Below are 16,025 nucleotides of genomic sequence, written 5' to 3'. Positions count from 1 at the left end.
AGGTTCCTCCCAGCTCCTCACCCGTGCCAGCAAACTGGCCTCCTTCCAGCAGAGCTTCAGCAGAGCAGAGTTGTGTGACCAACAGTCACTGCCTCCCGCTGGCATTCGTGACCAGCATCCCAGAAGGCAGCTTCTTCTTCCATGCCTTTATTGGTGTCAAACATCGCAGCCTCTCCCTTGGGTTTTATTAGGAAAGCTGATGCCAAATCACCCAGCTTCCTCCTACTCGATAAAAAATGTTTATAACCCAGTAAATTCTAACATATCAGCAGCTTGTTATGGAGGGAAAAGGTCACTGGGAGAGAAAGAAACAAAAAGAAAGAGTGCCCTTCCATTGGAAATTCTGTCTGGGTACATGCGAAGGAGTCAGCACCAGGAAAATATCTTTTGATATGATAAAGTCTCATAATAGAAAATGTTGCAGCAATACAGGCCTCGTTTCTTCAGATAAATATTTAATATAGATCACTAAAGATTAATCGAGTACAGAAAAGAATCTCTCCTATGGTTGGTGTAAAGAAAACATCTTCTCGTTAATTTATTATGGAGCCTGAAATGAGAAAAATCCTATAGAGAGAAATGCAGGGTACGGTTTCCATAGAGAAGCAGCACACCGCACCAGAATTTATTTAGTGTGTGGGCAGAGACCTTCCCAGAACCAGCTGCAGCGTGGCGTGCGCATGATAAAAAATCCCAGTGTAGGAAGAAGCCTCGCAGACTCATTGTGCTTTGCTGGGAGTTGTCTGACTCCTGCAGAGCCCAGCGTTCCCAGCACAGGTGAGGTGGTGGGGCCATGAGCTCTCAAGGCATGCTGCACTCTGGAAGGAGACCATCATCTCAGTCTCTGCCATGGCAAGGCAACATCCCAGGTGCTCCTCTAGAAGGGGACACGTGGTCCTTTCAGGCCTTTTGTAGAAAGGTGATGCTCAAAGTCAGTGCAAGGAGAGCAGCTCTCAGCAAGAGTATTTTAGAATGGTAGAATACCCCTGTTGGAAGGGACCCCTGAGGCCTAACAAGTTGTAGGACTAGAGGGAATGGCCTCAAGTTGCTCCAGGGGAGATTCTGGTTGGGCATTAGGAAATACTACATCTCCAAAAGAGTGGTCAGACACTGGAATGTCTGACCAGGGAGACAGGAAGGGCTGCCCAGGGAAGTAGTGGAGTCACTGACCCATGAGGTGTTCCAGGAACATTTAGATGTTGTGTTGAGGCACATGGTTTAGTGAGAACTATTGGTGATAGGTGGACAATTGGACTGGATGATCTCATAGGTCTTTTCCAATTTTAGTGATTCTGTAGTTCTGTGATTGAGTTCAACTCCTGGCTCCACATAGGACTACCCAAAATTCAAACCATAAGTCTGAGAGCTTTGTCCAGATGCTTCTCAAATTCTGACAAGCTCATTGCCATGACCACTTCCCCGGGAAGCTTGCTTTAGCTGGAAGTCCCCATAGCATCTCCTTGCCAGTTTCTCCACAAAATCATGGCCATTTCACACTGTACTCCTGACTTTTAGGCAACAAATTAAGAATCCAGGTAACTAGTGTGAACTTTCCGTTTATTGTCAGCTCCACTGTCATAGTAAATGAGATGATGCCAGTGCTTTCTACAGCAGCCACAGAAACCATCTCCCCAACCATACTGCAGCAGTAAATAGAATGGTTACAGAGAATAAATCATAAATAGCAACAGAGAGAGTAAAAAAGCTTGATAAGAAGAGGTTCAACTTGAGTTTTCAAGAACAAAAAGGACCCTGTGAGCCCCAGCTTCCCACCTCCAGCTCTGCCAGGCAGAATCCCAGCCCTAATCCTACCGGTCAGTACACACCATCTCTTCGCACAGTGCATCTCCCAGCTGCTGGCTGCTCCCTGAACCTAAGCAATATCCAAAAACCTGAATAATAATCCTCTCTAGCTCTACCACAGACTGTTGGACTTGACTCAGGTGTGACTGGATGGCAAGCTCTAGCCTGGGGCTGTGCAAGGGAAAGAATAACAGATTTTTAATGGCAGCAGGGACTCCTGCAGTCATTTAATGTAAAACTAATCTGCATTTAGAACAGTAATCTGTGGTGTGGGGAGGTAGTCTGAAGTGCAATAGCCCCCAGGACAACCTGGGGCTGGCTGAAGGGCTCCTGTTTGCATCTCCACAAACCCTGGGTCTGGCCGTCAGCTCAGCCATGCCACCTCAGTGCCCTCCCGCTGCAGTGACTCACACGTACCATCTAAGTAACACCAACGTGATTTCATAATAAGTTTTCTATGCAGCTGGGATAAAATGCCAAACAGAATCAGAAAACAATCAGTCAGAGAAACTCGGCGCCGCCGATGAGCGAGCGGCCTGTAACAGTTCAGTGCTCAGGAAGATTGAGGCTCTACATCCAGCCCTATCCTGCCCTCCCTGGCATGGGAACAGTGGGGCAGGGTGGTGGGAAGGTGTAGAGAGTGGGTGCCCAGAGCAGCTTCCAGTGGGAGCCAGTGGGTCCATTCAGCCCATAACTGGGGCTGGATGGAGGCACCTCATTGTGGAGACTGCTGATTTTAGCTGGGGAGCAGCAAGCAGAGCAGCAAGCAGCTGGGCTTGGTAGGTAACCATGAATGTTGATGGGATGGCAATAGAGGCTGAATCTTCCCACCAGTATCCATTTTGTTGCTGTGTGACGGATGGCAGCAGAGGGGTTGTGTGACAGAATGGTGTCTGACATGGAAGTGCGGATAGAGCAAAGGGGTGCCACTCAATTCTTCCGTGCAAAAAAATGGCACCCACTGACATTCACTGATGTTTGCTGAACGCTGATGGAGACCAAACAGTGGATATCAGCACAGAGAGGCTGTGGGTGATGCGTTTCTGCAGAGGTGATGGTGACAGTGGTCACCTCCACTAGTGCAGATTTTGATAAGCACGGCATGCAGGCTCTTGTTTATCACTAATGAAAATGCACAGCTAATGGTGGTGACTATGTAGAAAGATAGCGTTTTGTAGCAGAGACTTTGCTCTATCAGATCATGTTAGCTCTTTGTAGTTGTTGTGGTTTTGATGGGAATAAATAGGAGGCATTACTTTCAGAGTGACCAAATTTAGAGCCATTCTCCCTTGTCCTATCGCTCTTTGCCCATGTAAAAAGTCACTCCTGTTTAAAAGCTCCTTTAAGAACTGGAAGGCCACAGTGAGGTTTCCCTCCTTTCTCTTCTCCAGGCTGAACACCCCCAGCCCTCAGCTCTCTCCATAGCAGAGGTGCTGCAGCCCCTGAGCATCCTCGTGGCCCTCCTCTGTGCCCTCTCCAACAGCTCTATGTCTTCCTTGTGCTGGGAGACCCAGACCTGGCTCAGTACTCCAGGTGGGGCCTCACAAGGGCAGCACAGTCCCCTCCCTGCCCATTGCCACCTCTCTGTTGATGCACACCAGAATACTGTTTGCCTTCTGCACTTCAAGCATACATTGCTGGCTCATGTGCAGCCTTTTTGTCCCCTCTTTTTCAGGACATCAAAGTCCTTCTCCTCAGGACTGTTCTCAAAGAGTTCTATTCCCAGTCTGTACAGATATCTGGGATTGATATCTTTCTGAGAGCAGGAAACTAGGGTACCAGTTCCCTTATAGATCTCACAGATTTTATTTTTTCCAAACTTTATAGAGTTCGGAGGGGATTCATATTAGTTTTTTCCTCCCTCTTCTTTGAGCACTTCCAGGTTTGAGTCACGTAATTGCATAACTCACAGCTTCCATTTAAAAATTAAGAATAGGCTGTCTTTTAGGATTGCAAAGAAAAGCCAGAAAAGATGAGTCTTTAAATCTCAAAACACAGCAGGCAAATAAAAAGCATTGCAGATATTGCTGTTTTGTTCAGTAGGTAAATATATACATATGCATATGCCTCAGAATCCTGGGGTCTGCTTCATTATTTCTGAGCAGAGGCTCAGAGGTGCAATAGCACATAAACCCTTATTCAGCCATAGCTATGGCTTTAGCTGACATGCAGGCTGGAAGCTGATGCTTTTCCTTTTTTTAGCCATGAGAGAAGGTCTTTTCAGCTTCTGATCACCCCCAGACTGGGTTTCCAGTGCCTTGCCTTGGAGACATCCTGACTTCAACTCAACCAAAAAAAGCTTGCCATGAAAGAGAGCGGTGCGGGCGAGAGGGGAAGAGCTGACCTCGCAGAAGCTCCCACCCAGCCTCAGCAAAGGATTCCTGAGCCATGACAAAGGCACAAAGCAAAGACCTGCCAAGCCAAAATGAAAATCTGAGGCGTAAGAGCCCTTACTGAAGAACAACCCCTTCACTCTCAATTTCACTCCCTAGTAACCTTGAAAAACTAAAACAACTCCCCACACAGTGGACTTCTCTTTCCTCCTTATGTACACTGAATGCTGAGGCTGCCTTAAAAAAGGCAGAGCCGTATTCAGAGCCTTTCCCAAGCCCCAGATTCTGATGCAGCAGAGCAGCTCTGCTTGCAATGCAGAGCCTTACTGGACCTTGAGATTGCTTTTGCATTTGGGGCTGGATGCTGCCTGTGCTGAGGTCCAGAAGTGTTTGCTCTTAGGTTTCCCAGGACCTGAATTTGAAATGTGGACCTTAGCATGCATGTGTATGTTGCTCTGCAGCAGAATTAAGTGATTCCTGCAGGCACACAGGCGGCTCTGCATGCATTGCAGGGCAGTTAGCAATTTGCATTGCTGCCCTTACGCTGAACTCTCTCCCATCCCTGTAGTTTTTCTACTTACAGAGTTGGTAGAATAAACCCTCCCAGCTATTTTGGATGTATCAAAGGTTCAGTTGGCTGAGGAAACAGTCTGGGGCTCCTTTTTTTCACTAAACCAGCCTCCCGGATCATATGGCTCTGATATAGTCATAAAAAGGCAGGAATTCAGACAGCATGAAGCAACGTGGGTGAGCTGGAGGTCTTGCAGGTCTGCAACCTCCTCTCCCAGACCAACCTGCATGCTCTCCTTTACTGACTGGGAGACAACAGAGTTGGCAATCAGCATCACTTTCCCAAAGGAAGTGGTTTGCATTTCATTAGATTGATTTCACAGCACTGGAGTCCTATTACCATCTAGCAAATAAATGTCATGAGTGTGCATTTGATCCCTCTCACTTTTACTACAAACAAATCCACTAACTCCCTGTTGGCAGTAGCACATACTTCTCCACTGCTTGCACATGGCCCCAGTATCCTCCCCAAAGGTCCAGGATTTGGGAATGACAGAATTGAGTTGGAAGAGGTCATTAAAGGCCATCAAGTCTCACTCCCTGCAATGCACAGGGACACCCACAGCTCCTTCAGTGCTCAGAGCCCCAACAGCCTGAGCGTGGCTGTCTACAGGGATGGGGCACCACCACCTCTGGGCAACCTGTTCCTATCCCACCTGCAGTGGTATTTTCTGAAGACATTTACCTTCTGCCCTTCTGTTCTCCATCACCACTATGGGGCTGGGTCTGCAGGTTGCTACTTCAGTTCTTTCTGCTGAAATGCTTTAGTCTGGCCCCAGACCTGGGTTAATTTTGTTCATGGCTGTGCTTCCTGGCCCATCTCTTCCTTAGAAGAGTTGCTCATCTCTTGCTGCCTTGGTTCTGCTGTCTGCATTGACACATTTGTTTAAAAGTGCTTTGAGATCCATACATCAAAGTCACAGGTAACAGTTAAAGGAAACATGACGAGATTGGGAAATTGCTAAGCACATGCCTGAATAACCAAGTTCTTCAGAGCATCACAAACAGATCCCAGAAAACAAAGGTATTTGCATTCATTCAACCCTGTTCCCTGGATAGGACATGACAAAAATAAAGCTTCTCCTTTATGAAACGTTGCACGAAAGGCACGGTTGTCTTTTTATTGCAGGCCACTTTGCAGCATGCAAAAAGATTGCCTTTCTTCACGAGTTTGTGAATTTTTATTTTATTGTAGCCTTTTTATTTCCTCCATCAAAACATGTCTGAGATTGAAATGGCATGACTGGAAATGAAAATTAAATACATCAAAACTGATTTTGGTTGAAATGAGATTTTGGAGTGACTAGGGAATGTTCAAGGCTTTCTCACTGCTTGTGTTCAGGTTTCTGGTTTTTTTTTTTGCTAAAGAGGGATGTAGTCTGAGGAAATGGGTCACCTTTTTCCTAGAGAAAATTTCTTTAATTTTCCTGTAATTCTGAAATGTCACAGGCTTTTGGGGACTTTTTTTTTAAGTCTTGAACAAAACACAAATGTCTCTGATTATGGATGGTTTGAATTTTGCTGCAGTCATTCTCTGCAGCCTAATTTCTCAACCTTTACTGGTAACTTCAGGCCCAGTTACCATCTGCATTCTGTGCGTTCTGTGAACTCTGTGAGAGGAGGCAGTGTCTGCAAATAGCCATTGTATATATCCTGGTTTGCTGGATGTCACTGTTGAAACTGGAAGCCTTGGCAATGAGTCTGAATGTAAAAGCACAGCTCGGAAACCAAGCAGATGTTGAGCCGTGGAGCTTGGGTGGAGAATTAGTCATGAGTGTCCCAAGGAACTGTGAGCAGGAACTACCATTTACCCCAAATCCCAACCAACTGTTACAACATCATAGGAATAAAGTAGCAAGGATCGGTGTGGGAGCAGAAGGTGGTTTTGTTCTATGATGGCAGAACAGATTTTGCTCGCTTCTGCTCTCATTCCCCACATCTTTGTGAGTGCTTTCTGCACAGGGGGTTACTGAAGGAAGCCAGCTGCTGAGCTCTCCCATCTTCTGTGTTCTGCTAAGGCTGGTGACAACGTGCTGGGTCTGGGTGTGCCTTTAGGAGCACATGCGACCGTTCTCCCCACCCTACTGCATCTCTGCAGGTCACAATTTGCTGTGCACCTACACGCAGCCCAAGCAGAGCCCCCAGAGGAACCCTCAGGAGCACTGTCTTCCACCTGAAGGACATTCCCCAGTATAGAGCCTCTTCCCTTCATTTAACCTGGACTAAACCCCTCGCCCAGCCTGCAGTACAAGGTCCCTGATGCAAACAGATGGTGTTGCCAACAGGCTGGCATTAGCCATCCAGGTCACCCAGTAGCACCCACTGCAGCATCTCCTCCATCAGCTGAGAATGACTCAGGGTTGAGGGGTGGGCGAGGGGAACGTTTTGCCATCGCTGCTCTGCTAAGTCCTCAGGCACGGCCACAGTGCCCAGATGGCTCTGCTGGGACATGCTGGGGGGCACAGCTGGGTGTAGGAGGGAGGAGGGGTTCTGTGTTTAAACAACACATTTTTTTTCTCCTCCTGGCACGGCGAATTTGAAGCTTTGCCAAAAGCGTAGCACCACTGACCGGAGGGGGGTGATGGCTCCATTTTCTAACAACAGTTCAAATTTTGAAACATGGTTTCACGCTGCGTTGGAGAAAATTCTGTGCTTTTTGAGAAAAAGGGCAATCAAGGCTAAATTTCTGGTGCTTGCTTTCCCAGTATTGACAAATGCCGTGCTTCGGTTGCCAGTAGTGCAGTAGTCAGGTACCCGTGCCTGTAACATGAGAAATTAAAGTTCAAGAACACATTTATCACGCTTTTTTTTCATCTGAGTTTACTGTGAATCACGATAAGTAGAGAGCAAAGCTTGGGGCTGTGGTGTTGCAAGCTGAGGTTATCAGCTTTCTGTAGCTAAAATTAGGGGAAAATATCACCAGAAGTCCAAACATTGGTATCTTCAGGAAATGAAGCAAGTGCAATTTAATGAAACAACTTGTTCCAAACTGTGTTCTTGTTGCAGTCTTTGATTCATACCGCTGTGCTCATAAGAATACTGGTGAGCAATGGTGAGTTTTGTGGCAGGGCAGACCTGGCCTGGTGAGAGAATACGTGGGACAGGGAGAGCTCACCAAGGCACGGCACAGAGCAGTCCTCCCCAGGGGGGATTTTCTGTCTGCTATATAAATGAGAATGCCTGTCTTTCTTCCATTTGAAACTTGCTTTAAGAAATAGCAGAGTTAAATGTTTTCAAGTACTATTTAGCCATACAAGGAGAGTTTCCTGTGGATTTTAAACCTCTGTCCTACTAGAGCCCAAACAAACACTTCAATGTGAAGTTATCTCATTATTATTGTTGTTTCTTACCAGGCTGACTAATTTTCATTTTTCTTCCATGCTCGAAGTTAGTGAGGTTTCTCACCATCCTATGCTTTACCTTTCTTTCAGCCCTTTATAATATACTGAGGAAAGGAACACACAAGAAGAAGAGAATTGGAAGAAAGAGAAGCTAATTTTGTATTAATTATCCCAAGTTTCCTCAAGACCATTCAGAACTCCACTGGTGACTCAGATCTTTCCATCTGTTGCTTCACACTGCTGATCAAACAGTGTGTTTGTGGCAGCTCCTTGACTTCCCAGCACCTGCTTTCTCTTGAATTCTGGGTCTTAGGACAGAAACATAAATCCAGGAGAATGCGCTGTGAAGAAAACAAACTCAGAGTCATCGTAGTCTTAACAGCAGAATTCAGCGTGCCTGGTTGGTAGACAAGTTTCTCTAGGCGACCTCAGATATTTTAATGGAGAATTGCTCTGGCTGCATCTCCTGTGATTGTTATCGTAATTCACAGTGAAGGAACGGGTGTCTCTGTATTGTCTGTTTCAGTGCTTGGAGCACAGGACCTGGCAGCCCATTAGAACAGCTTCTTCGGTAGCTTAACAAACCACGTCTGGTTCAGGCAGGCTTTTAGGAAGAGAACAGCAACAGAACAGACCTCTTCCTATTGTTGCTAATGTTTGTTAAGCTGCAGCGGTGCTAACAACGCTGGAAGCTCTCAGAGATGTCACTCCAGCTTCTAGCAGCCAGTATCAACTGCTATGTAAATTGTAGTGGCTCAAAAGAAGCGCCGTCAGCACAATGCTGAAAACAGCTGAAATGGTGTTAACAGTAATGGGAACTACTTACAAGCAAGTCTCCAGGGTGGAGGAAGCTTAAGTAGGCTGGTGTTGGAAAGGGCATCTCTAATGCCTGAGGTTTGTGCTGCTTGCAATGAATTCTGCACAAAGTGCATTATGGTGAAAGTTGAGTGGAACAAATGTCCCACAGGCAGTTGCACTGTAACCTGATGGGTGTGATGGAAGGGAATTGGACCAGCTGACTCATGTGGAATATGAGAATGGATCAATAGATGACAGACAGGAGTGACTGGTGAGTTTACTCTGTGCTGAAGCAGTTTGGAAGTTACTATATGTTAGCTGAGAGTGTAGAAATATCTAACTTAGGAGTGATCTCATTCAGTGGATGGGATAGTAACCTACTGTGCTTGCTTATGGTTGTCTGCCATGGTAGCTGTTTGGATATTAAACCTGGAATCACAGCCACATCTTGGATATGTTGAAATTTAATACTGAGCCAACTTAATAATGACCAAAATTAATGACCCGTCTTTAAACTCATACTCACCTACGCTGAATCACTCTGCTTTGACTCTCTAGTAATACATTTATTCCTGTTTCACCTTCTTTTAAATAAATCGATTTTTCTAGCACCCAACAATTACTTGCTGTCTCCTGAGAGATCCAGGTGTAGTCACATCCTGACAGAGAACACAAGGCTCAGAGTCATGTTTGTCTGATTGGATTTTAATTCACTGCTGGAACAATCTGTTTACCCAGATACTTTCAAGGTCACACGAAATCCACCTAACTTTGAAGTAATTTTCTTTCTTATTGTTTCTTGCAAACTTCATGTCATTCTGGACTTATTATTCATCTCTCTCTCCTTCTAAAAAAAAAAAAAAAAGCAATATTTTCAGCCCCTGAAGAATTTTATTTTTTTAATTTTAGAAAAATAGCAGAGAGACAAAAGACAAACCTCTGTTTGGAGCAGGTTGAAGTGATTGCCTAGAACAGGGGGAGATGCTGAGGTCTCAGACACCTCAGCCCAGACCATATAGCCAAAGTATAGACCAAGGAAAAACAGCAGAAGGCTCTTCCACCGTCCTGAGGAACATGAAGGTGTCAGTCATTCAAAGCACTCTATTTCTTCTAGATGGATATCTGGAGTCAGCCAGGCACTGATGGACTTTGCCTTGGGTTCAGTCCTGTGCAGGTATACACTCCTAAAGAAGTAAAACTGGCATGGACAGCACGGCATTAATCAATAGATCAATATCAGATTTCTTTATCTTATTCATCTGCTGGCTGTCATATGGCGGCCTGTCTGCTGGCTTGGTTGTTATGCACAATGTTATGCACAAGATTTTCAGCTTAAATTATTCCTTTTTCATACTTCCTTAGATATTTTTTTTTCTCTTTCTTTTACGGCAGTCTTCATCCTCTGTCTAATTTGGAACTGGTTTGAATCTATGGACTAGAGTTTTCTTAAACAGATTAGGGGGCATGAGTGCCAAGCCCTCACAGGAAACTAATTCTTGTAGGGCCTTTGAAAAGCTCAGCTTTGAAGGATGACTTCTTCATGCTGGCCTAGATAGAGAAGGGGCCAGATTGCAGACGGAACTGCTGAAGGAATATTGCAATGCTCAGCCTGGGGCTGTCTGGCGTTTTGAGGGCATGGACTGGAAATAAAACATCACCAAGTCCACCATGACCACAGATAGCCAGCACAGGCTTGCATTAAGCCAGATCTGGTGGTAAAAGATAAGCATTACAGTGCTGCAGTCCTGCTCTGCCCTGCCTCCATGGCATTGTTTGCAGTCGGGCTCACAGCAGCCTGGACCAGCTATTGCCCTGGGGACTGGAGATAACTGGTACTTTGTGCAGCCCCTGGCTGGGACAGTTAGATTGAGAAAAGGAAAAACAAATAGAGCAAACAAACAGAAATCCCAGCTCTGTTGTAGGAGCATCCAGGAGGATTTTAGAAGACACTGGGCTCAGTTCCTGATGCTATCAAAAAGCTTCTCTTTTACCTGGGCAAAGTCTGAATACTATCTGTGTTCTAGCTCATGTGCAAACAGCTAGTAACACTTCTCTGCAACATAGGGGTGCCCCAAAATGTCAGCCTGAGTGATTGTGAGGTACTCGGGTGATAGCAAGGGGTAATCATGAGTCCAGGGAGATGCGCATACGCCAAAACCCAAGAGAACAAGAAGGCTCTGGGAGCTCTCCATCTCTTACCTGCCATCCTGCTGACATCACTGTATGTGCAGCAGGGCAGGTGGAGGGCATTAAGCAATGTTTACAACTTGCTATTACTGAAGAGAGTGCTGCCTCGTTTGGAAAGGCTCTGTCTGCTCACCAGAGAGGTGAGAGATAATGGCTTTAAGTTATGCCAGCAAAGGTTCAGGTTGGAAATTAGGAAAAATTTCATCAAAGAAAGGGCGTTGAGATATTAGAACAGGGTGCCCAGGACGTGCTGGTGTTCAAGAAATGGGTATATGTCACACTCAGGCCCATGATTAGTGGGCATGGTGGGGATGGGCTGGTGGTTGAGCTTGATGAGTCTTTCCAACCTTCATGATTCTATGATTCTATGACCATTGGAGCTTTTGAGCTGTGTTCTATAACACAGATAAAGAACCACTGAGCAGGAGGGAGCTGGTGCCCTTTCCCTGCCCAATTCCCACTGACATGTGCAGCATCACAGAAACAGAAGGCATTGGGATGATATTGTGATAGTTATGGACTTTGTTCAGTTTCTCTCTATTCTATTTTTTTTCTATCTTTTTTTTTTCTGAACAGACTCTGTCTCGTTCATTGTTTAATGCATTTAATTTCTTTTTGGTTTCAAGCAACGATCCCTGAGGTCTGTACTGAACTTATTTCTTCACTTACATCCTTTGGTCGCCTTGGCTGTTTGAAGATGGGGAATTTAATTTGCTCCGACGGCCTCTCTTTTTCAGACTTCTCTCCCTGTTCCTGCCCTTGGATTCTCCTATCCTCTCTGCTGCTGCAGTGGGGGTCTGGGTGATGTTCCCATTCTAGGCTTTTGACTTGTCTCTTCAGCATTTTCCCCCTTTTTTGTGTGTGTTTCCCTAGAGGGGTCATAGTGCTAATGAGCACCGGGGCGTCTCCAGTGCCTCTGTCTGTCTGACATGCATGGCCTTGATGGCTAGCTCATTAACACAGATTCTGGGAGGGCGGGGGAGGGAAGTATTTTCCCAGATACAGCCATATAAAAATCAAATGCATCCCCTTACTTGGCAAAGGAGAAGGGCTGAAATATGCACATCTGCCTCCCTGAGGCTACTGCATGTACTTCATCCCTCCCTTTCCTTTCCCCTCCTTTAGGTACTAGCAGTGAGACACTACCCCTTCCAGCCATTAAGAGTAGACTCTTCAGTGCTTTCACCAGATATTAAGAGAGCAGACTGCTCTCCACTGACCTGGCAGGCATTTTCCTGCGTACTCTCCCCATTAGCAAGGGCTGTCTACACTGGCGAGACGTTAGAGCATAAACAAGTGCCTCTCCTCCACTACTCAGACGTTAGCTCATAGTTCCTCCTTATCCCGTCTCTGCATCAGGGATACGGATCCTTTCTCCTCCTTGTTAAGAGGTTTATCTCCTTTCTGAATCCTATAAAAGCTTTCCCACTGGCAGAAGTTCAGATTCTGGCCAGGGATTTCCCCCGAGGGTCACAAGACTGTATTAATCCCAACCATCGTCAGGAGGTACCATCACAATACCGGCCAACTCTTTGCAACTTCTTCACCTGGAAAGCTAGCAAACAACAAAATGATTTTTCTCTTTCATAAAGTGCCTGGAGACCCATGGAACCTCACCTGTGCTTTCCGGGCAGTGGCACTGATGCTACTGAGAAGCAATGATCAGTGAAATGGCATCTGAGAAGGATTTCTGGAAGGAAGAATTTCAGTGCCTCTCTGCACGCAGCATCCATAAAGCTGAGGCCTTGATGAGTCCTCCAAGGATTCAGAGACTCAGGGATTCTGTGGTGACAATCAGACGAGAGCTTGTTTGCCTGGCCGGGTAGCATGGATTCTGCTTTGGCCAACAGCAGCTGCTTCTGTAGAAAATGCAATTAAGTCTGACATTGAAAGTTAATAGAAAATCTGTTCTTGGAGGTGTTTCTTCACAGATTTCAGGAGTTACTGGTTGGATTATCCCCCAAGGCTGGAAGTAAACCGCTCCCTGTAAACCTTTTTTTTTCAGTCACTTCAATAATTCTCACTCATTTCACCGGCCATATTCATTAATGTCAAGTCTGTTTTCCAAAATTGTACCATAATCTTGTCCTCAAGTGCATCCTACAGCATGGAGTTCTATGGTTTATATGGAAGATTGCTAGTATTCAGAGTATCGCTTTGTATATAAAATATTCTGGTACTGAGAAAGCCGAGTTTAAAATGTGGAAAGGTGTTTGTGGTTACCAATGAGGAAGCTAAACAATACTGCATCATTTGACTGACCAGTCCCAACCAAGCAACAATACACAAGGAGAAAATACAAACAAATACTATGCTATAGCCTAAAAAAAATGCAGTTTGAAGAATGTCACTAAGTAAATCCAAATAATGCATAAATTAGAGGGAATTGCAGCTGGCTGTTAGATATTCCATGTGCTGAAGATAAACATCTAAGTTAGTTGCATAAATTATTCATCATAACATATTTGCTCAGCTTTTCTCATCAGCTATGAAAGCCACACATCTAGGCAACTGGAGAGGATAACAGAACTGGGCTTTCACCTCCATGGTATGCCCTGAGAGCAGGGAGAGCTGGGGAGGATCTGCATGTGAAAGAACGAGGTAGGAAACCTCCCCTTCAGCATGATGCTTTAGTGTGGATGTGGGTGCTGCTCAGGACTTCTCTACTCTGTGAACAAGGGCTGGAATTGTCCCTTGGTAGCAGGCAAGGTTGGTGATATGGCAGCGATTTCTCCCCCTTTTGCCTCCTGCTGCTGCTGTCAAGACATTATGTGGGATCTGATATTAAAAAAAGAAAAAACAACAAAACAACTCTTATTTTCCCCTGAAAACATTGCTTACCAAATTGCCTTTTTCTTCTCCTGTCTTCTTCCATCTGTACTGCCTACTGCATTCTATTACATGACCTTAACTGTAGCATTCGCCCAGTCCGTCTCCATCCACTTTCCTAGGGCTCCTTTGAGGCTTTCCTTGGGTTTGGGTGTTGATATATCAATAAGTCCCTACTTGAACAGCTGAATGCTTCAGCTGCGTTGTTTTTTTTTGTTTGTTTGTTTGTTTGTTTTTTGCTTTGGAATAGATATTTTGACAGTATGAAAAGCAAAATTTCTGTCATTTTTTCTCGCAACATGAAGTATTCCCACTTCCCTTTCTGAAAGCATCCTGGCCATGGAGGGTTTAAGTATCTCCTGACTTTACTGATAGCACTTCCAGAAAGCAGCAATCTGAGAGCAAAAGTACGTTTGATTTTACAGGATCTAAAAATGGTCTCTTTGGAGAGGAAGCACAGATGGCATTTTTCCTACACTTACGGTCTTTATGGTAGGAACATGGGAATTTCTATTTATTATAAAACTTTGCCTGTCTTTTAGCATCCAGATCTGTATCTTCCCATGCAGTGTAACTGCTCCATCAGTGAGAATTGCTCTGTCCTGGAGGGACCGTTCCTACTTCATGCAAAGGAGTTTTCTTTCTAGAGCCAGGTTCGGGATCATGAATAATGAGAGCACCCTCATCCTGCAGTGTCAGACAGAAGCTCTCTTTACTTTTAAGGTTCTACTTATCATTGAAAGCAATTGTGGGACCCCCAGATGTGTCTCTTCCACAGAAACTAAGTACTGGAGTTTTTTATAAAGTAGAAGAAACTGCTCCATGCAATAACTTCATGGCTAACGTACTTGTTTCCATACACAGTTTTTGAGCCAATGTTCTGTGTTTTCTCCACTCATGATGTTAGATCCAGGTTTGCTCTGTCCCCACACCTTTCCCTTCCTTTTTTTCCCCTCTTTTTTTGGCCTTTTGGCAGATATTTTTCTGGGAAAAACCTATGCTTCTGCAGATTTCTAGTTTTGACATTACTGACTTCTAGAATGTTATCAGAGGGGTGTTCTGCTTTGGGCTATTTACTTGGCTTGTGAAAGCCTAGGAGCTACAGAGGGGGCATTAGCTCAGATGGAAGGAGACATTTTGAAGTAAAAAGCTGCCACTTTGCTATTTTAATGAATGCAACTGCTGTTAGGCAGCCTGGGGTGTTGTGATGGTATGCAATCAAAATAAATACATGCATAATTGCGTTAAGTGAAAGAACCTAATACACATAAAATTGGCTGGGTGTAGAGTCAATCTCTGAGCAGAAAGCTCTGCTGGCTTTGCAGCTCACTGATGGTACCTCCAGATCTGCCTGCATGTCAGGTTCTCCTCCAGCAGAATGGGACTGCAGGTGCTGGTTGACAAACAATGATAGAAAGTGCCGTGCCAGTGCCAGGTATTGTCATTCCTATTATTTAAATGCAACTTTGTCTTAAATCCCATTTACAGGAATAATTGAATGAAAAGGGACAGAGAAGTCTGTGACTTGATTATCTGGGAGATGGGTTAAGGTAGTGCAGGTGCATTGTAGGAGAGTGGTTATAAATAATATTCTTTCCTTTTTAAGAAGGCCTTGCTCAGTATTTTTCAAAGGGCATTATCAGGTTTCTCATCTTCCAGGTGCTCAGCTGGTGATGTATTTCAGAGGCCTGGTTTTTAGTTCACAGGTGTGTAAGGTTTTCTCAAGACACTTGCCTTTGTGTTGTTTCAGAATGGATACTTGCAATGAAGAGCTGCTCCTGCAAATATTTAACTTTTTTTTTTTTTTTACCAGTTGCTATCGGTTTAAAAGATGGAATTTGAAAATCAATTTCTACTTTAAAAAAAAAAAAAAAAACTGAACAAAACTTTCATTTTCATCCAGTCCTTCTGCTTACATTTGAATTGATCCTTTTAGATGGTTTAGCAAATGTGCTGTTTTTCGAGCTGTTCTTTTGCTGTACTTCCTGGTACTGAAAAATGTTTGGAGACAATGCATTTCCTTCAGATGAAGACAATGCATTTCCTTCTGTCTGTTTTGCAAGAGCAGTAGCTCTACATACCAGGATGGCTTGTGAATGCAAGGACAGGAGGATGTAGAAATGGTTGGACCAATCTAAGTCTCAAGTATATCGAATTGACCTGT

General features: G+C 44.8%; 1 protein-coding gene across 1 annotated transcript in view; it reads left to right on the top strand.

Annotated features, from left to right (window-relative positions):
• Nucleotides 1-16,025, top strand: part of BRINP1 (BMP/retinoic acid inducible neural specific 1) — an 80,112-nt gene that overhangs the window by 39,341 nt on the left and 24,746 nt on the right. The gene's annotated exons all lie outside the window — the stretch shown is intronic.

Source organism: Meleagris gallopavo, chromosome 19, assembly GCF_905368555.1.
Source record: "Meleagris gallopavo chromosome 19, MGAL_WU_HG_1.1, whole genome shotgun sequence".
Taxonomy (NCBI): Eukaryota; Metazoa; Chordata; class Aves; order Galliformes; family Phasianidae; genus Meleagris; species Meleagris gallopavo.
The sequence above is the reverse complement of the archived record's forward strand: the minus strand, read 5'-3'. Positions and strand labels throughout refer to the sequence as shown.